The sequence below is a fragment of the Psittacula echo genome (genome assembly GCF_963264785.1).
Source record: "Psittacula echo genome assembly, chromosome: 3".
In the NCBI taxonomy this organism is placed as follows: domain Eukaryota; kingdom Metazoa; phylum Chordata; class Aves; order Psittaciformes; family Psittacidae; genus Psittacula; species Psittacula echo.
The window spans coordinates 68,242,016-68,264,203 of record NC_137736.1 but is presented as its reverse complement, the minus strand read 5'-3'; positions in this window follow the sequence as shown (position 1 = coordinate 68,264,203).

Sequence of the window (22,188 nt, the reverse complement as noted above, 5' to 3'; positions counted from 1 at the left end):
GTTGAACCCTGCCTCTGTGCTGTAACAAGAATCAGTCATCTACGACTCCCTCCCTTTCTGAAACACCTCCTTCTCCTCACCTCCCTTGACCTCATGCTTTGTACAACAGCTGTGGAAAATCAAATCATCCTGTAAACCTGCTTTCTGCTGGCCAGCTGGCAGCGTAGGCCAGGACCAGGAGTGCCAGAACCTCACAGCTGTATGTGTATTGCTGCCTATCCATCTGTAGCATATGCCATATGCCAGTCCCTGAAGTGAGCTGAGAGGAGGATCCATCTGAAATGAAAATCTTTCATCAGAACCTAAAAGTGTTCCTTCCCACTATCTCTCCTTGCTCCTCTGATCTTTTCTGCTAGCCATTTATTCTCTTCTCCCTTCTTTTAGGAATCATATGCAGTGAATTAATTCAAGTTTGTGGCCCACTGCTATTTTTTTTTTAGCAAGTATAAAAAATTCTGTGTGACTTTTTGAGTGGAAGGTGTGATGAGTCCAACCTGTCTTGAGTAAGTAATGTAAATGTAGGATTTACTGCTCCATGAGTTCAGACAAATCTGTTCAGGCAATTTACAGTTGATTCAATTTTCTTTCCCATGAGGTCAGTACAGTGCGTACGTGTAGGGTATAAGGGACAAGAGGTTAATTCAAAGATATGGTCTGTTCTGCCTTACTAAAATAGGCGTGTCTGTCGAAGAACACATACATTTTCAAGTCTAAGTTATTTAAAATGTTTGCTTACTTAAATAATTCTTTTCCCCTTAAAAATCAAAAGCAGACATTTCTTTAGTTCCCAGATTTGAACAGCTTAAAATAGAGGTGGCAAAAAGCCAACATACTTAGTAATGTGCAGTGACACTCTGAAGGCGAGCACAAACAATAAAAATATCCTTCTGCACTGGCAGAGCTGATCACATTTGACTGGAATGTGGATTTCATTATTTGTTATAAGGTGAAGCCTTCTGCCATTCCAAAAGCACACCTCTCACCACAGGCGGAAGGAAATTGTTGGAACGAAGAATTCAGGACAGATGTGCTTTTCTTTTTTTTTTTTTTTTTAATGCTAAATGCAGTTGAGAAAAGGATTGTGGCAGTGGAGTAAAGTTCTTAGAACTGTCTAACTTGCATACATACCTCTTCTTGTTTAGTCTTTTCACGCAAAATTAAAAAAAAAAAAATGTTCTGAGTACAGCAATATTAAATTTATATTGCTCATGTAATTTTTCTAAATAGATCCAAAGTTAATTCCAAAGAAAAAAGATAATCTTTCTGTTGTTTGTACTGTATTAATTTTCTCTCTCTTCTGAGTGTTACTTGATTTAAAAGAAAACATAATACACCTAAAAGTGCAGCAGCAGTGCTCTTCTTGAATTCTTGACCTGCCTGTTCTTTTGGCTGTTATCTTCTGAGTGAATCTGGATGGTTAGCAATGTGTTGAAGATTACACTTGCAAATTATGGGGCTACTCTACTCATAGTGCCTAACTTCAAGTATCCAACTTGAAAGCTCAAAGTCCCTCTCAGGGTGTCTCCTTCTCTCTTTAGGTTGTATAGAGAACATGTGCTCCTCAACTTGGGAGTCTACCAATTGGTCCAAAACTACCTTCCCAAGTAACAATGTGAATTCATTCCTTCCCTAATATTCTTATTTTTCTTCATTCACCCCAGACTATACCTGTAGTAGTATAAACTGTCATGGAAAGCTAAGCTCAGCTTTCTAGAGCAATAATTTAACAGTGTTGGTAAAGTTTTCTTGGAATCAAGGTAAAATTTAAAACACTCAAATCTAACCTTTGGTAACTGAGGATTATCTTCTTCTTTCTATTTTCTTCAAATATTTGTACTGAGTAAACCAAATTTGTTTACACAACTCTGAAAAGTTGCCATCTGGCAATCTGCTGTCTTGATTCATGGCAGAGTGCTTTGTTCCTGCCAATTTTAAGCCTTTGTTTTAAAATGTGTGCTGAAAATAACCCAATTCTCCTTCCCCTGAAGTCAGTGGCAGAATTCCCACTAGTTTCTGATGGAGCAGGATCAAGCTCAGACAATGATGGTAGGTAATTAAAAAAAAATAAATTCAAAGTATCATTAAAGGAATTGCACTGCCAATTCTGTTTGTTGCTTCTTTGAAAACATAATGGTAAGGTTTTGCATATATCAGTCAATAGCTGTAGGCAACTCGAAACTGTCTGAATTAACTACTGTACTTCTCAGTGAGGTCTTTTTTTCTTTTCTTCTTTTTTTTTTTTTTTTCTTTTTGAATATATCTCCATGAGAAAATAAAGGAAAACATTTGAAACAGTGCATACAGTACTGTGTTTTCTTCTCTGAAGGCTAAAAGAAGCTGCTAAGCAATTCTATTATTCATCACTCAATAAATACAGATTTCCTAGAGCAGGCTGAATTGTAGGACACAAGATCATAGCCATACTACTTATTGAAGCTGAAATACCATCAGATCTCACAACTGAAAATAAGGTGACTTTAGTCCCTAGGATAAAGCAGGGTGTTTAAGAAACAAACAGTGATTCACTGTGCTCTAAGATTTACAGAAATCTTTCTGTTTATATTAGGGGGAGCTGGGTCACTTTTCCCTAACATTGTCTTCAGTGTCAAATTTGAACTATGCCATATTTGTTGGCCCCTATGGCCAGCAAAAAGGCTGAAGCCTTGATGACCTATGATCACAGAAATGTGCTCATCACCCCTTTCCCAGAGTGAGATGTTGGCCTCTGTGTTCTGGCCCAATTCTAGGTGAATTCCACTCTGCATCCCTGGAATTGCCCTGTAGTTTTAGCTATACATAATACATGTTTAATTTTCTTTCTTTAAACCTGTTGCTCTTACAGCAAGAGGGTTACTCTTACAAAACAGCTGTGATATTCTCATCTGAGAGAGCTGCATGTCACTGGGAAGGAAAGTGATACCTGCTAAGGTCCCTGGGCTTAATAAATAGCTGCTACTAGAAAAGGTACTGCTCTCTCCTTCCCTCCTGCAGACTGCCAATTTCAGCCTAACCCCAACATTACAAACACCCCCCACAGATATAGATATTATTTGAAAAGTAAATTTAGAGCAGATGTCCAGAAGGACTTGCTACCACCTGCCCCAAGCTGAGTTCAAGCCTTAAGATGTGATTGGTACATAGGCCTTTTTTAAACTTTCACCCTTGCTGTGCCGGCAGATGAGTTTTGCCATCACTGTTATTTTAACTAATGGACTAATTCTCTGTTTAAGTGATGGAATGTCAGCCATATTGGGTCCCCCCAGGTAGAAGAAAAAGACTACTGGTCCTACTTATATGCTAGTTAAACATCTGGAGTCATTGTGTATGGAATAAAAGAAAATTTAAATGTGAGACTGGGAGTTAGGTTTTTGAAAAACAGGGATCTAATTATCTGAAATTTTGCTTTTAATTGTTTGAGGTTTTTTAGTTAATGATCTCCCTTCTTACTGCACACATAAAACTAATTGTTTCATTTTAAGTACATGTAGACTGACTCCATAAAGATATGTGACGTACAGATCCTACCATTTTAGTCAGGTAGGTAGTTTCTTTTACTTTTCTTGGTGTTATTGATTCTAGGAGGCCTTACGGAGCCTAGCTAGCCACTGGACTGTAGCTGCATGCTATTCATCCCAAACCTTCGTGTGAAAGGTGTGTAGCAAATTCAGGACATTGCACCTGACTCCAGGTTGGTTTTTACTTGTGAAATCTTTGTAGAATTCCTCTGAAATTTATGGAGTTACACACTTGACACTGGGCTCACTATCTCTGGCCCAGACAGTTAACTGTGGGCTGTCCAGTAGGACCCACTGTGATTCTTACAAACACAGTGATGTCTTCTCTTTAAAAGAAAATGAAAGTGTCTCAAACTGTCTTTGTTGTGGAAACGCCTGAAACAAAACTGTCAAATTTAATCCATTCAAAGAAAAAGCAAACATCTGAGAACCACAAAAGTGGAATCTTGAATTGTGATACGAAGCTGGATGTATTTGGACATGGGTTTGTATTTTTTCACATCTTTTCTCAGGATGTGAGGATATCCTGAAGTATAGGAATGGAAGTAATGCTATTGATATAACACTAAAAAAACCCTGTTTTGTTCCCACTGTAAGCTAGTTCTTACAGCATCTCGAATGTAAACTTTAATTTCCTGTGGCAGTAGGAAACGTATACGTTCAGTGGGGATCAACAGGCAGAATTATTCAAGGAAAACAGTGTGCTTCAGTAGTTGCAGCAGGGAACTTGAAAAGGTCCTGGCCTGGTTTCAGCATCTTTCTGTGTCATTCATCCATTGTGTGACCTCAGATGACTCACTTGACCTCAGTCAAACTAGCTGCAAAGGCAGGTAAAGGAGACACTATCTGGGGAGGAGATACACGATCTAAATTGAGTCTACCTGGGGAAACAACTACAATATTTTGAACTGGCAGCATTCAAGTTTTATGCATGTAAAAAGTGTGGAAAGCTAAATCACTTTTAGTATCTGATGGTGAAGCAGTGGCCATATATTCTCCTTCATGGATCATTTCAAAGCTCACATGACAGCATTAGCTATTGTGTCCTTCCTGTGTATGGACTTAAGCTGCCTAAATGATGATGAGTTAGCTAACAAAGATAACAAGTATTTAAGGAAGATAAATTCTCTCCTAGCTGAACTCTGATGGTCAACAAATACAGAGCCTGCAACATTCTAGTACAGCTTTGCTTAAGCCAGGCGACGTGACAGACCATGCACAGTCGGACTCAGTAGGCCACTGGTGTATTGCCAGACAGAAGGTGCACTGAGCCAAGTGTGTCCTTCAAACTGAAAAGAGTCCACATCTATCAGAGAATGTGCTCAGGAATATCCTATGGAAAATAACATAGCAAAAGTCACTGCTAGTGTGAATGAGCATGACTATTTGGAGGTTAATGCTGCTGTGTGTTCACTATCCCCACCATGATGTTTTCTCTATCATGTAGATGCATTCATTAAAATATTCTGCAATAGTTATAGCCAAATATTCAATAAATATTAATTCTTCATTAAAAGAGATCCATATTTTCCAGTCCTTGCCGCTGCCTCATGTCCTTTGAAGCACAACTGAAAATTGTCAGTTTTAAGAATGAGATGTGGAATATTCAGGAATAATTTTAAATTGACCTGAAGTGATCCTTACATGGATACTATGACAATCTTTATCTCAACCGACACAGGCTGTTGCTAGGAAAAGAGAGTGAGTGACATTTGTCTGGTATCTCATGTACAAAATGCGACTGAAAGTGCTGGAACTATCACCTCTGGTGAGATTAAATATTTGAATTACATTTCTGAAATGTAGAGTCATTATTCTATACTTAGTGCAGAAATATTGAGAGGTTTGTAAGGTTTGCTGTGAACTTTTCCCCACCCTTCTTTATCCCTTTCCACTTCGTCTTCTCTCTCTTCTTTTTCCCTTTTTCTTCCCCTTGATCTCTTCCTCCCCCCTCCCCTTCTCCTTTTGCCTCTTTCTTCCTAAACCAGCTCTCTTTTCTTTGTTTCCCCTTCTTCCTCTGTCTAGCGCCTCTCCTTTTTTGCTTTTCATCTCAAGGAGGGAAGGACAATGGTGGTGGTAGAGAAATATGTGTTTTGGTTTCTTTATTTCTCCTCTTTTTCTTTGTTTTCTTAGGCAGGTTTCTTCTTTTGTGGTCTAATATCAGCTTTGCTGGTATAGATCGAAATGAAATCACATGTAGTCCGAGATCACACCATGTATCACTGGTTCTTATTTTGGTTTTCTAGTCTAAAAGAATCTCACAAAATCAAGCTTCAAAGACAAATTTGGATTTGAAATATGGAAGGTCAAATCTTGGGAAATCTACAGAGGTTTAAGTTGTTCTGTGTTGCTGTGTTATTTTTGAAATGTACCAGTTAAAAGCACCTCTTAATAATTCTGGGAATGTTTAAATGTGATTATTGCACACATAAAACTTTTTGTCAGATTTTAATCAGAGGTATATGTTTTTGTTGCTTATCTCTTCTTTAAAATTATATCCGCACACAACATTAACTTTACAGTGTTTTATATGGAGTAAATCTTAAGTTGATGCATTTTTTTTGTGTTTATTTAATGAAGTTTCTTGTTTGTTCATTTTATGACTACTTATAAAACTAAACCTTAAATTGTTATCTTTGACAACAAACGACAAGCTGATTGGTAGAATTTACCTTCTGTGAAGCCAATGTTTAGTCCTGGAGGGGAAGCCTATGAGGTATTATTAGACATTAGTCTAAACGCTTTCTTATCATATATTGAAAGATTTTCATGGCTGATGTACTGAATTTTAAAAAATAACCAGGTATAAATTATTCTAGAGGAGTACTCTGAAGTGTACTACTTTAACCAGGCATCATGAAACGCAGCTTCCATGGGACAGTAAAATCAAGAGATACAGAAAGTGTTTCCTCCATATTGAGAGTCACAGGGTTCAAGCCTTTGTATAAACATCGCATCCAGAGGAAAAGATTACAAATATTCATCCAAATTTGATATGACCTAGATTTGATTTTTTTTTTCCTTTTCTTATTCCCTTCTCCCACCCCCCATTTAATTTCTCCTGTAAGGAAGAAGGCATTCTGAAACATATTTTGCTCCTCCAGCCATAATGGTTGGCAATACTATATGAAATTACTTTGATTCTTGAAATGAGATAATATTGTTTCATGTGATACATTTGCTCATAGGACATTTATGAAAATATGTTTTAATATGACTAAGTATACTAATTTCTGTCGTGCTTAGTGTTGAACTCTTGCATACTTGTGGGAAAAGGAAATATCAGTAATGTTTATGCCACCAAATGCCATTGTATTTTGTGAAAAATATGCCAAATAAAATTTGTAGTAAGGGTTATGATTTTGCTGTTTGAGGAAAATATACTTTGGATGATATTTCTTCTAGACAAGAAAACTCTTTTTAGTGAGGAAGTGTAGAGAACTGACATTATGCATGTGTTAAAATATGTAAGAGTGATGTATAAGATTATTATTTAAAAAGGGCTAATTTTCAGGCACCACTAATCTTCGCTTATGAAGAAGGACACCCAAGAAAAGTTTTGAGTCTATGGAAAAATACCACTTTTCTCTAAGACTGCTGCAACTCATATATCCTTAAAAGTGTATGGGGACAAAATCCCCACTGAAACTAAAGGAATTACTTTCAGGTGGTGAGATTAACAGAGAAAAATAGTTAAATTATAAAACCTGGCAAAATAGTTACTTGAGGACATACCTCTAAAAATTTGAATGATTTTAATGGTTTAATAGCATTTCTCATATGACTAAAAGTGAGCAGTACAGATAGGATAAATCTTCCTTATTAAGATGTTTTCTGCTTTCTTTTGTTAAAAATATTTTCTTTTGTTAAAAATATTTTCTTCCTTTCCTTTCCTTTCCTTTCCTTTCCTTTCCTTTCCTTTCCTTTCCTTTCCTTTCCTTTCCTTTCCTTTCCTTTCCTTTCCTTTCCTTTCCTTTCCTTTCCTTTCCTTTCCTTTCCTTTCCTTTCCTTTCCTTTCCTTTCCTTTCCTTTCCTTTCCTTTCCTTTCCCTCTCCTCTCCTCTCCTCTCCTCTCCTCTCCTCTCCTCTCCTCTCCTCTCCTCTCCTCTCCTCTCCTCTCCTCTCCTCTCCTCTCCTCTCCTCTCCTCTCCTCTCCTCTCCTCTCCTTTTTTTCTTTTTCTTTTTCTTTTTCTTTTTCTTTTTCTTTTTCTTTTTCTTTTTCTTTTTCTTTTTTCTTTTTCTTTTTCTTTTTCTTTTTTTCTTTTTCTTTTTCTTTTTCTTTCTTTTTTTTGAATTATTTTTTTTTCAGAATATAGTGTTAAGTAACTTTTGGCATGTGTAGAAAGAGAAATTCCAAACCTAAATCAAGTAAATATTGCCTTATAAGTTGGAATGTTTCTGTGATTTTTCATTAAGGATTTTGGTGGCATAAGGTTTTCGAAAACCTCTAAAAATTATTTTTCTGGAAGAGGTCACAGATAACAATCACAAAGTTTGTTAGGTAATAATCATCCAGGCAGACTGGCAATATTTAATGAATAACGAACCATGAGAGTTCAGATTTTCTATGTGTCCTGGTTTTATTAGAAAAAGTTTTATTGATTATATAATAATCGATATTCTTACATATAATAATATAAGTTGCATATTAACACTAAGCAGAAGTGTGCAAGATGTTTTTGCTTGCTTTTGTCTCTAATCTTAAGCAGAAATACTGGCATTACTGAGTTGCGAGGAGCCTTAAGCAGGCTGTATAGCTTATGCCCACAGTTCAATGCAATTTGCTGTACAACGTGTGTAGCAATTCGTGAGGGCAGTAGTTCATAGCTGCCTCAGGCTGAGCTGAACTGAAAGCATGAGCGTTTACCAAACGAAAAAATGGCCCAGAATTTTCTGGCAGGCTCTGCACATGAGATGTCTGACTGAAAGGCACAGAACTCTACCACTTTCTAGTTGCCCTATGGAGCTTGATCCTATACAAGATTTGCCTACAGAGGTGATTTTCAAGTGCTTACTTGATGCCTGTACCTCATATGATATCTTGTTTCATCTCATCTCATTTCATCTGACCTCATGTTATTCTTTTGAATAAGAAACTTCTTTCTGAGCCTTGCAGGTGATAAAATAAAAAAACCAATTAAAATATTGAAAAAAAACCCTACTGTAAATATGTATGTCTGAGGAAGAACCACATGCTTCAAATTTTATAAATTAGTATGAAGAAGGTTAAAGGCACATCTTTTGGATATGTTGTAAGATAAAGACAGAATACCTCTGTTCCCAGGATATCACTCTCCTGCAAAAAGTGCCTTCTTAACTTGCTGAGAAGCAGAGGTGCATATTTCTGAAGTTCTGAACAATATTGTAACTGTTGCTAATAATCTGTGCTTTTCTAGTACCCTTACTCTCCATCTGCTCTGGAACAAGAAATGTAAATTGCAGCTAATATTATCTACAGCAAATCAGTTCTCACTGTGTCTTGAAACATCAGCTATGTTCTATCTATTTTCTCCATGTAGGTTATATCTTATTATTTCATATTTTCTTAGTAAAATTATTTCTATAATGTAATTTTGCTACTTAATGTGTTAAAATTTTTAAAAAGCCTAATATCTTCAGTGAATTCTATAGATCTGTGAATTCCTATTCATTATAATCCAATAGCATTTAGAAGCACAAAAATGTTTTTATAATTATATAAGAAGTTGTTAGGGAGGTATTTTGCAATTGTTAGTTGTTTTTAATAATAAAATAATTTTGTTGACTTTCTATAAAGACATTTTGACACAAAAAGTAATTTAGTCTCAAAAAACGTAATTCTGATTAAAATCAAGTTTTATGAGAAATAGGAAGAAGCAATTTCCTGCTGGTGCCAGAAACATTTTGTTTTCAGAAGGTAGGTGCAAGCATAGTGTTTAACTGACTTTTTGTTTAACCTTTTATACTCTTTTCAAATCTATTGTTCTCAGTGGAGAACAAGGAGAGAGCGGCAGAATGTTAGATATGGTACTTACAAGCTAGACCTCCAGGAAATATTTTGTAGGCATTTTGAGGGTCCCATATTAGAGACTAAAATTCCTTACACTAAATATTTTTTAATTCTAAGTGGAATAAAATTGTCTGGCGCTACATATTTTCAATACACCAAGCCAAATAACAACTTATTTGCTGTGTGTTAGGTCCTAGGAAAACACAGAAAGAAAAGGAATGTCAAGCCACTAATAAATGATATTTAAAGAAAAAAAGAATCCTACTGACATCATTAAGTGTACTGAATTGTTTTTATAAGAGTACATACCTATGTCCTATCAATTTTTCCCAAGAAACAAGTAAACAAATTAAAACATCAAGAGTTGGAGCCTGTCTTGAGAAAATGACCAGCTATTTAAATACACTGATGCATTTTCAGCATAGCTGCCTACTCTAAACCAGCAAATCCATGTGGGTGTATGATAATTTACTGGAGTTACTAGTTATCAGCCTCAAAAAAGTTTATTCTAAAATTAATGAGAAAATTTGTATATAGTAGGGGAAAGCAGAGAAAGTTATTTGTGATATGAAAAGGTGTATTCATCTAGTTAATGAAAGTTTGATTTAGCTCGTAATGGAAAATTATTTCACAGCCATAGGGTTTAGCAAAGAGCTATTTTAAATAATTAATTAAGTAGATTCTAGGTTGGTCAAAATACCTGATTCATTATCACTCAAAAAATACATTTCATCAGCTATTGTTTAATTGTAATTCTAAAAATAATTTCTATTTTCAATTCTTGAATTAGAATGTGAGTGTATATAAATAGTGTAAGTATTCACAAATATATATTTTAAAATTGAATAAATAGAAGGTGCATATAACTATTTGTGGAAGCACAGTATCAGGAAATGAAAGACTAATTCTGGGTGTATTCTGTGTATCCATGCTTCAGCTACCCCTTCTGTAATATAGCTTTTATTTCTTAGGTGTCTTATTGTGAAATTGAGTGAGATCCAGTTTCATATTGAATGGTATTGTGTAAATTGTGAGCCCACTGTTGTATAAAAATATTGAAGGAGCTTGTAAAGCAAGCTGCAATAATTTCCAACTGTGTATAACTGTAAGGTCACATTTGCTTCAATTTTTAAAATGCTAGAGTTGTTTTGATTTTTTACAATGAATACAAATAATGAACATAAAGCAATTCTCTATGTATACCTAGATACCTAGCAGTTAGTGAAAATGGTTGTAGAGAGACAGAAGAAAAGTAACATGGGTGTACAGTCTGTAATATTCTTGTAATAGGGCAGCTGCGGATCTAATTTTATTGCTGATTACATTTTGAACGGTTTTGTCCAAGAACACAAAAACCAGGAACTGGTTGGGAACTTCTAAATGAGATGTTTCCTTAATCAGAATATCTATGAGCTGTGAAGACTAAAAGCCTTCTATTTGGATGCCTTCTCAGGTGAAGGAGAGAATTTATGTTGACAAGAAACAGTAATTACAATGCGGCCAAATGGCCAAGACACTCTTTTGGAATGTTCACTCCCTACTTTTCTTCTGCTGCAACACATTTCATTGGAGAACATAAACCGTATCTATCTCTGTGGGCTGCTCTAATCTCTCTCAAAAACATCTATTTGTGATTTTTTATAAATGATAGTAAATGAAAACCTGCCTGTTTCAGCAGGCGGTTTACATCGGAAGTGGAGACATGAAGTAATTCCAAATTATAGAAGAAGATTCCAGTCACTGGACTACTGATTTTGTCTGTGAGTCTTTCTCTTTCTTGCATATCTCTGGGATTGCACATGGCAAAAGAATGAAAATTTAAAAATGCAAAATCGAGTACTAAATTCCTCTTAGCGCTAATAGGAACTTGCTCCTCCATAGAAGTTTTGAAACCATTAAAGAATAAGGGAAACTAACATGATCATCAGGAAACAGTCAACTCCTTGAAATGTGTTGATTTTGCAGCTACACAGATTTCCAGCTGGACTGTCCCTGATAGTAATTAATTTCCCCCTACAGCACTGTTTTCATTCCCTTGCTGGGAAGAGAACTACAAAGCCTGGGTCAGCTGTAGTGTCTGGGAACAAAGATAAGACACTCCCACTTCTCACTGCCTCTTTCTCAAAACTAAACTCAGGTGGAAATTTCACTCACAGTGTATTGCTTTGATTAATGAGATTATATCAGGTCCAGGGCTAAATATGCTGTAGTGTTATAAAATGTTCGATTTCCTGGAACTCTTTTCTCCTGATGATTAATACAAGTGTAATGGGCTGTCATTCCCAGCTGTTTTGTCACATATTTGCTACACAACCTGAGCCTACATAGGAACTGAGTCTCACTTTAATTATTGAATTAACACAATTTCATGGTTGATATGCTTCTTTCTCACCTCTGGGCTTTATATTTACTGATCTGCTGTGATCTTTTTCCCTATTGGTGCAAGGAGAAATTAATGTATTTGCTTGGTGCACATGCACAATTATCCATAACAATCCCAAATTAAATTTTACCTGAAGAAACAGTCTTGCATCAAAACTTTTCTCTACAGCTCCTTATAGACTTAAAAATAAGCCAGACATCTTTCTTTTCACAGTTAAAGGCATACATTTCCATTGCAGGATACTTGTATCCAAACTATCTCATATATATTTCAGTTTTATGTTCATATCTTGAAATGTGTGGCCCAGTTCCTGAGGCATAGTAATTATGAACCTGGGTCCTGTCCTGTCCCTGAATATCACTCCAGCTTGTTCAAGTGAAATAACTTCCAAAGTTTAGATTTCAGAGTATTCAGAATTTTTAGATATCTGGAATATTAAAGTTGTCATCTAAAGCAGTTCTTTATCATTAAGCCAACATTCAGATATATTGATGCAGCATTTAAAATAGGGTATTGTCATCTGTGATGGCAGGGTTTCCCATTATCTGCTGTAAAAGGACTTGGGGGGTGCTGTTCTTTTATTTTGGAATGGTGCCCACTGTTTTCTAAGCACTAACAGTGGGACAGGCTTAGACTTAACAAAGAGAATCTTGTGCCAAATAAGTGGCAGATCATCACATTCATCTCTTCCTTTCATTCTGCTACCTATAAGCCATATGAAGTAATCTCCTATCATGGTGATAAGCCTGGCTAAGAAGACAATACAGTGCAGAAATTATAAAGTCATACTTATGGAAAACTGAAAATGAGTGATTATAAAAACATACATTTTAGCCATGGAAAATAAAGTATTGAATCAAAAGCCTCTTCACTAGCATTTCTTCCTTTGTTCTCAACTACTTTCTTTTTCCCTATTGCATTGTAATTGTTGTTCTCTCATTTCATTCTCATAATTCTTTTCTCCCCAAGGAGAGGATGAGTGACAGCTACTGCTTTGTCAGCTCACCTGGAAAAGCATATAAATAGCATGACAATTAACCAACACCATAATGTACGTGAGAAGTGGGATATGCTCCTTCCAGTAACTGTTTCTCTTAATAAGTAATCATTTTTCAGAAAGACCATTGTCATCAACAGGACCTTAAACTATCTGTGTCTTGCATGAATCTGCCACTAGTAGGCCATTGAGAGCAGCAAGGGTAGTGAAGAGGTGGCACCCCTCCGCTACCCTTTCTTCCATTTTGCAAACCATTTTCTCCTGTCTAAAACTATTCAGTAGGACAAAATTCCATTTTGTTAGTAATTGTAGTGAAACTACAAATACCTTTTTAGCAAGAAAAGTATTTAGTCTGCTAATAATTTTCTGTTCATCTGACAGCCAAAGGAAATAAAAGGCAAGAAATTTATTATGGTAGTCTCTTACTTTTAAAAGTTCTGCCCCAATCTTCTATTCTCCAAAATACCAAATTCAGACAGATTTTGTTGTGACTTTGAGAGCTTTATGCTCATTTACTTACTACTAGAATTATTTTACAGATGGAAATATTCAGAGTTAAGTGCTGCCATCTACAGCATTTACTCAGGGGAATATTGAATTTTTCATAGAAGTTATCTTTTGGAGTTAAATGTCATTGAACTTCCTCCAGGAAGAGGGATTGCACACTTGAGAAACAGTTGCCAGGTTTGGTTCTGTGTTTGTCTTGTACTTGTTGAACTTAATACAAAGGAGACACACTACACTGTTTAAGTACAACTGAACTTTAGGTAGCCTTGTTGAAACAGGAAACCCACATTTTGTATATTCTTTCTTTCAGAGTACATATTGAAAGTACATTTTTATAAACAGATATTATACAATAGGGGGTGCTTTCAGAGTTGACAAAGACCTTGGGAAAGTTAATGTTTTGCTGTTATTAGCCAATCAAGAAACTGTACTCCCTGCTCATTTTTCTATGCAATGAGCCATAATTCTTTTGCTGTTGTGTAACCTTTAATTTTTATGGAACATTACATGATGATGAATTAAAACGAATTGAAATGGAAGACCAGAGAGAATCTGCATGCATAGTATTTTAAGGTTTTTAATTGCAATTCTTTATTAAACTTTCCAGCCTTTATTTTTTTTATATCACAGCAAGCCAATCATATTCTAGACTCTTAGAAAAATGACAAGAATATTCTACACTAGAAATGCTAAAAGGATACAATGTTATACAATGCTTGTATATCCACCTCAGAACTTTTGCATTTCCAAAATATGGATTTTTCTGGTAAATAGTAAAAGAAAACCCATGCAACTAAGAAATTAAACCAAGAAAATCCAAATCCAGTTGGAAAAGGGTTGAACTGAGGATGAGAAATGGGAAAACAGTTTTAGGACAAAACTATCACATTTATTGCCTGTATTTCAACTACAAAAGGGTTTCTCTCCTGTCCCAGTTCAAACCTTTTAGTTGAACAATTTTATGAAACTGTCTCAATTAGACCAAGTTTCTTCTCAATTGTCATCTACTGCGCCTTGTCCTTTATTAGTCTAGCCTTGTAAAACATCCTCTCAAATAATTTTCAAGTCCTGTGTGTCTAGTAGGATATTGTAAAGTCTATCTGCATATTAGCTGCATTAGGAAGAACGAGCAGGCTAAGAGAAGAGCTGATTAACCTGTACTTGGCATGCCTGCAATGTTCTGTTCAGTTCAGGAACAGAATAGATATCAACAAACTGGACGGAGTTTGGAGAAGGGATACTTACGGACAGTTAGGGTGCCAGAGCACAAAATATACAAGAGAAGCTGAAGGAATGGAGCTTTTTTAACCTGGAGTACAGAAGCAAAAGGAGAGGTCAAACTGCAGTCTTCTGCTACTTAAATTCTGTTTATAGAAAACAATAAGCCAAGCTCCTTTCAGATGTCCACAGAGAAAAGGCAAAAGGCAAGTGTCACAAACTGTTGCAAGCAAAAGTCTGATTACATGTAGCTGCTGCCCAGAGGCCACCTTCTGGTGATGAATCTCCAAAGAAAGGAATTAATTTTCTTTCTCAACTATGCCTTTGCAACTCTTCATTTTTATCTAACCGGAAAATGGCTATTAGCTTCACATTCATCTATAGCAAACCTGAACACAAATGACTGCTATCACCTCCTCACTTCTCATGGAGGGTGAAGTCATGTCATTTTTTCTTTTTAATATAAACCAAATCTTAAATTTCTCATCTTAAGGTGACTCAGCACTCTATTTACTATAAATCACTCATCTACAGACAACCTATGTCAAACTTATAGCTCCTGCTCCTTTTAGCTTTCCATAGTAACTGCAGATGGCACAGTAAAACTTCAGAGGTAAGGAACAGGATAGAGTGCTTTGACTAAACACACCTTCTACTCTCACCCCCACCACACACAGACTCACATACACATCCTTTACCAGATTCTGGTGGCACATTTTCATATTGCAGAACTGCATGACAGGGAATAAGAGGGCAGGGGAAGTGAAAGCTGACAGGAATGACCTCTTCTATGTTTTGACCACCATGAACATACCACACCTACTTCCTGTACACTGGTTGAGGTAATCCCATTCTTTCACAATAATTTGCACAGGTATTTTGCCTTATTTCTGCAAAAAAGTCTAACTGGAATGAATTGTTACTATAGTATATGCTCAGAAGCTATTCAAATGTTAATGTGGAATTGCAGTTATGTAAAATTAAATGCTTTAAAATAGATTGAATAATAATAACCATCAATAGGCTGGCAGACCTACATCACTTTGTAAGATTTACTTCTATTTCCTCAATATTATCTCATTCATTAAATACAACCTCTAGTTGCATTTTTTTTCATTTTGCTTTTTGTTACTACTTTTAGGATATCTTTCTCTTCTAGTACTTTTTTGTTTGTTTGTTTTAGCATTTCTGGACCAGAATCTTGAGAGTTTTGCTGGTGATTAGTTGATCTTAATTTTTTTCTTTTTTGAATAATTTTCAACATTTTCTACTTAAAAAGCAAGAATACATTTGTATCATTATTGCCTTAATAAAAAAAAAAAACAACCAAGAACTGGAAGGATGGAATGTTAAAGAGGATCCAGGAACTGGTTCAGTTTGGTCCTTGTGAAATACCAACACATCTGAATCCAAATGAATGATCCCTATAACTCAGCTCTCTTTCTCTCTAATTTCACCAGATAAGTCTATTTGGAGCTTAAATCTGCCAGACACATGCAATTCTGTATGCAAACATACAGACAAAACTTTAGTTCAAATATCCTGTTGACTAAGCTTAGTCAAGATCCGGAATTGATTTCTCTGCCTAAATCCCCTGCTTCATTTGTCATGCTTTAAGCATAACCACAGGAGCATTTTGCTCACAAGATAAATTTCATGCCCCTTTTAACTTTTCCATGGTAGCACAGCACACTGACACAACCAGCAGGTGACCTAGCTTCAACTCCCTTCCAGTGTGAATGAATTTTGACCCAGCATTCCCTCTCTTTGGCAAAATCCTGCTCAGTCCTGAAAAAAGAAGTGATGATGTTGTGTCCGTCTATAGAAAATATATGAAGTCTAATTCCAGCCTAGCTGTAAGGACCCTTCAGTAGAAAAATTGAGGACCTAGTGATATTTTCTCGTCTGTGGACTGTTTCTATATTTCATCCAGTCATGCTTTCATTTCAGGTGCTCAAGTGAACCAGTCACTTTGGATTCTCTTTTGAAGTTATAAGGAAACCTGCACACCGTGACACAAATTTCAAGCTTTCCACCTAGTGACATTGGAAGCTAAAACATATTCCTGCCCATGTTTTTTAAAGAGCCCAGCTCTGTTGCTGGTTCTGGCTTCTACCCTTGAACCATGAGGCTAGGTGACAAATGGTAATGCAGGCTGGGGTTTCTCTGAATTCCCTCTTTGCCTTTCCCACATTTGAAAACGCACTTCAGTACTCTTCATGCACATGTTCCCTGTGTTTTGGGATGTAATGTTATGCTGACAGCTGTGGCCAAAGATCAGCATCTTTTTCAAGGTTTTCTGAAATTCACATGTTCTGTTATTATAGATAACAATTAGGTTTTTTTGAAATCAGAATACCTGCACAAAGAGCCATTTTCTCTGCTTGTAATAGTCTACACTGTACTAGATACTGCTAAAAATACTGGTGTCTGAATAGGATTGTTCTCCCTCATTGCCCCACATCTCAGCTTGGTAGTGCAATGCATTCACAATCCTGTATTTATGGCTACACAGTCCTAACCGTGGAAACAATCTGTAGTAGCACAAATTCAGTGTTGTGGCTTTCCTTAAGATCAAACTGGCAAAGCAGAGAAGGACTGAAGAGAAAGGTTGTTAATTCAGCAGAAATAATTTGAAAAAGAAAAATGAATATGTGAAACGGTAACAAAAAGCCAATCTAAATATTGCTAAATTATTTAAGTCTTTCTTATTCTTTGACACCTAAAAAGTCATATACTTCATTTAGAATCATAGAATAGGTAGGGTTGGAAAGGACCTTAAGATCATCTAGTTCCAACCCCCCTGCCATGGGCAGGGACACCTCACACTAAACCATGCCACCCAAGGCCTCATCCAACCTGGCCTTGAACACCGCTGTCCTGGGTTCAGCAGTGGCAGTCAGTTTTTTTTTTTTGTTTTTTTTTTCCTTCTTAGTAGCTGTTGCAGCACTGTGTTTTTGACTTTTGGCTTGGGAACAAAAAACTGATAACACCGATGTTTAGACTGACCAAGGATTTTGTGAGTCTCATGCTCTGCCAGGGAGGAGGAGGGGCCGGGAGGAAGCGGGGACAGGACACCTGACCCAGACTGGCCAAGGAGGTATTCCATACCACAGCACGTCATGCCAGGGGATGTAACTGGGAGCTACCCGGAAGGGCACGTCCCCTGGTGGGTCGGGCTGTCTTTTCCGGCGGGCGGTATCGTATTCTCTTCCCTTGTTATTTCTCTTGTCGTTGTTATTGTTGGTGGCGGCAGTGGTGATTTGTGTTATACCTTAGTTATTAAACTGTTCTTATCTCAACCCGTGGGAGCTGCATTCTTTTGATTCTCCTCCCCGTCCCTCCAGAAGCGGAGGGAAGAAAGGTGGGGGGGGGGCAGTAGACTGCGTGGTTCTGATTTACAGCTTGGGCTTAAACCACAACAGTTCTATTTTGGCGCCCAACGTGGGGCACGAGGGGTTGAGATAAGGACAGATCTGACCGAAGTGTGTCTAATCGTATTTGTGATAAGCATTCAGTGTTTTGAATTGATAGTCACTTGTCACAATGCTGATTTATTGGCTCTCAAAGTTGTTGTTTTTGATCTCACAGTCTCAATATGCCGTAGGTTACTTAGAGCCGGTATTTGCTGTGTTAGTGTTTTTCAAGTGTGGGGCTTGGGCTAAGGTTATTGTCTCATTATATTTTATGGTAATGACTTGTAATACAATAGAAAAATTGATCATGAAACTGATCTGGCTTATGTTCCCAGTGTGGTCACCACCTTTATACTTTGGGAGGTATATAATACAAATGCTTAGCAACTACACATCTTTTTTCTCCTTCCTGGGTGGTCAACCTATGAAGGAGACATTCTTTTACCCTCCCAGTGCCCCTTCCAGACCGTTTACAGCATCGTTTGAGAGTTTTGAAGATTTTGAGTGGCCTTTTAATATTGTTGAGACCTGTTTGCTGATTGTGATGGGGGTCACCATGTTGGCACGCATACAGAGTGTGTTTTGTCCACAACCATTACGTCTGATCTCAAGAGTTAAGCAGAGTCGGGTTTGGGCCTTGTCTGGGGTTAGACGACAAAATAGGGGGACCGAGAGATTTTCCCCGAGGCTGTACAGCCATGAGTGGCAGGGTGTGTGGGATAGTATGGGCAAGTATCTAGGTCAGTGGGCCCCTCCAGTGTTTTGGAACTTCACCACCGAACAAGTGCAAAATCCAGAAGAATTAGTAAAACACTTAAATGAGGTGTGCTGTCATCCTGGTCATACCAGAGAGGGACAAATCATGTCAACGTGCTGGGGCTTGGCCTATGCTTACCGGGCCTTGTTCAACACTATCCAGCACCTTCAAAAGGAAAGAAATGTCCCTGGATCTGAGGGCGAAGCAACAGACAGCGCAGCTACTCCAGCTCCGAGCACAGCAGCTACGCCACCCCTAGCGACAAGTACAGCCACTACTCAAACTTCGACTGCAACAGACAGTGCAGCTACCCCAGCGACAAGTACAGCCACTACTCAAACTTCAACTGCAACAGACAGCGAAGCTACCCCAGCTCCAACCACAGCAGCTACACCACTCCCAGCGACAAGTACAGCCACTACTCAAACTTCAACTGCAACAGATAGCGAAGCTACCCCAGCCCCAACCACAGCAGCTACACCACCCCCCGCGACAAGTACTGTTGCTACTCAAAGCACAGTGATAATGACTGCAGCTAAACCAGAGGACCAATTCGTACCAATATCGATTGCCCCCATAAGCAAGAGAAAAAGCAGAAAAGAGGCAAGAAGGGTGAAGCAAGATGAAGAAACAATGTATTCACCACCCAGGCCACCACCTGATCAGGAGTCATCATCCCATGATGAAGAAGAAGAAGAAGAGGTGACTTCTCGACCTCGGACCTCAACCGAGCTACGGAATATGCGAAAAGATTTTACCCGTCAACCAGGGGAGCACATCATCACCTGGTTGCTCCGATGCTGGGACAATGGGGCCGATGGTCACAAACTAGGAGGTACGGAAGCCAAGCAGCTGGGATCACTTGCTAGAGAAGGGGGAATTGACAAAGCAATTGCAAGAGAGAAAAAGTCCCTCAGTCTTTGGAGGCGGCTCTTGGCAGCTGTGAAAGAAAGGTTTCCATACAAGGATGATGTTACGAGTCGTTCGGCCAAGTGGACTACTTTAGACAAAGGCATCCAGTCTCTGAGGGAATCAGCCATCGTAGAGATGATCTATCACACCAAACCGAATAACGGAGATATACCCATAGACCCAGATGAAGTCGAATGTACACGACCCATGTGGCGAAAACTTACACGGAATGCACCGTCATCATATGCCCATTCATTGGCAACGGTAACCTGGGGTGACATAGTAACACCAACAGTGGATGAAATGATTCACAAACTCCGAGAGTTCGAAGACAATCTCACCCCTTCCATCATCTCAGCTGTGGAAAAACTGTCCCAGGATGTCAAACAATTGAGGGACGATCTATCTGATTTATCCAGCTCCTCACGTGTACCAACACAGGTCTCAGCTGTTAACAAAAGACGTCCTATTGTTCGAGACAGAAGATATAGAAGGCAAACACCACGGGCCACCCTATGGTTTTACCTGCGGGATCATGGAGAAGACATGACGAAGTGGGATGGAAAACCTACTTCAGCTTTGGAGGAACGGGTGCATGAATTGAAAATAGGAACAAGGGTCAAGACTAATCATCCCATGAGAGCTGCGGCTTCAGTCTCTGGTGAGCAGGTTCCCAGATGGAGCGGAAGAGCTGATTTTACTCCAGCTCCTGTGATAACGAAGAATAATCCCTTTCAACACGACTTAGGTGTCCAACGTTGTGATGACTGTTAGAGGGACCCTGCCTCCAGCCAGGTGGAGGTAGGGGACAATCGGATTTACTGGACTGTGTGGGTCAGATGGCCTGGCACATCAGTCCCGCAGAAGTATAAAGCTCTCGTAGATACCGGTGCACAGTGTACCCTGATGCCGTCAAGCTGTCAAGGGGTGGAACCCATCTATATCTCTGGAGTGACAGGAGGATCCCAAGAGTTGACTGTACTGGAGGCTGAGATCAGCCTGACTGGAAGGAAATGGCAAAAGCACCCCATTGTGACTGGTCCAGAGGCTCCATGCATCCTCGGCATAGATTACCTCAGGAGAGGGTACTTCAAAGACCCAAAAGGGTACCGATGGGCTTTTGGTATTGCTGCTTTGGAGACTGAGGAAAATGAACAGCTGTCCACCTTGCCTGGTCTCTCAGAGGATCCCTCTGTTGTGGGGTTGCTGAAGGTCGAAGAACAACAAGTGCCAATCGCAACCACAACAGTGCACCGGCGGCAGTACCGCACCAACCGAGACTCCCTGATTCCCATCCATAAACTGATCCGTAGTCTGGAGAGTCAGGGAGTGATCAGCAGGACCCGCTCACCCTTTAATAGCCCCATATGGCCAGTGCGAAAGTCTAACGGAGAGTGGAGACTAACAGTAGACTATCGTGGCCTGAATGAAGTCACACCACCATTGAGTGCTGCCGTACCGGACATGCTAGAACTTCAGTATGAACTGGAGTCAAAGGCAGCCAAGTGGTATGCCACGATTGATATTGCCAATGCATTCTTCTCAATTCCTTTGGCAGCAGAATGCAGGCCACAGTTTGCTTTTACTTGGAGGGGCGTCCAGTACACTTGGAACCGACTGCCCCAGGGGTGGAAACACAGCCCTACCATCTGCCATGGACTGATCCAGAATGCACTGGAACAGGGGCAAGCTCCAGAACACCTGCAGTACATTGATGACATTATTGTGTGGGGTGATACAGCGGAAGAAGTCTTTGAGAAAGGGAGGAAAATAATCCAAATCCTGCTGAAAGCTGGTTTTGCCATAAAACGGAGTAAGGTCAAGGGACCTGCACAGGAGATTCAATTTTTGGGAATAAAATGGCAAGATGGACGTCGCCAGATCCCTACAGATGTGATCAACAAAATAATAGCAATGTCTCCACCAACTAATAAGAAAGAAACACAAGCTTTCTTGGGTGCTGTGGGGTTCTGGAGAATGCACATCCCGAATTACAGTTCGATTGTAAGCCCTCTCTATCATGTAACCCGGAAGAAGAACGATTTTAAATGGGGCCCTGAGCAACAACAAGCCTTTGAGCAAATTAAACGTGAGATAGTTCATGCAGTAGCCCTTGGACCGGTCCGGAATGGGCCAGATGTAAAAAATGTACTGTACACCGCAGCTGGGGAGAATGGTCCTACCTGGAGCCTCTGGCAGAAAGCTCCAGGGGAGACTCGAGGTCGACCCCTCGGCTTTTGGAGTTGGGGATACAAAGGATCTGAGGCCAGCTATACCCCAACTGAGAAAGAGATACTGGCAGCCTATGAAGGGGTTCGAGCTGCTTCGGAGGTGATTGGCACTGAAGCACAGCTCCTCCTGGCACCCCGGTTGCCCGTTCTGGGCTGGATGTTCAAAGGCAGGGTCTCCTCTACACATCATGCAACCGATGCGACATGGAGTAAATGGGCTGCACTAATTACACAACGAGCTCGAATAGGAAATCCCAGTCGTCC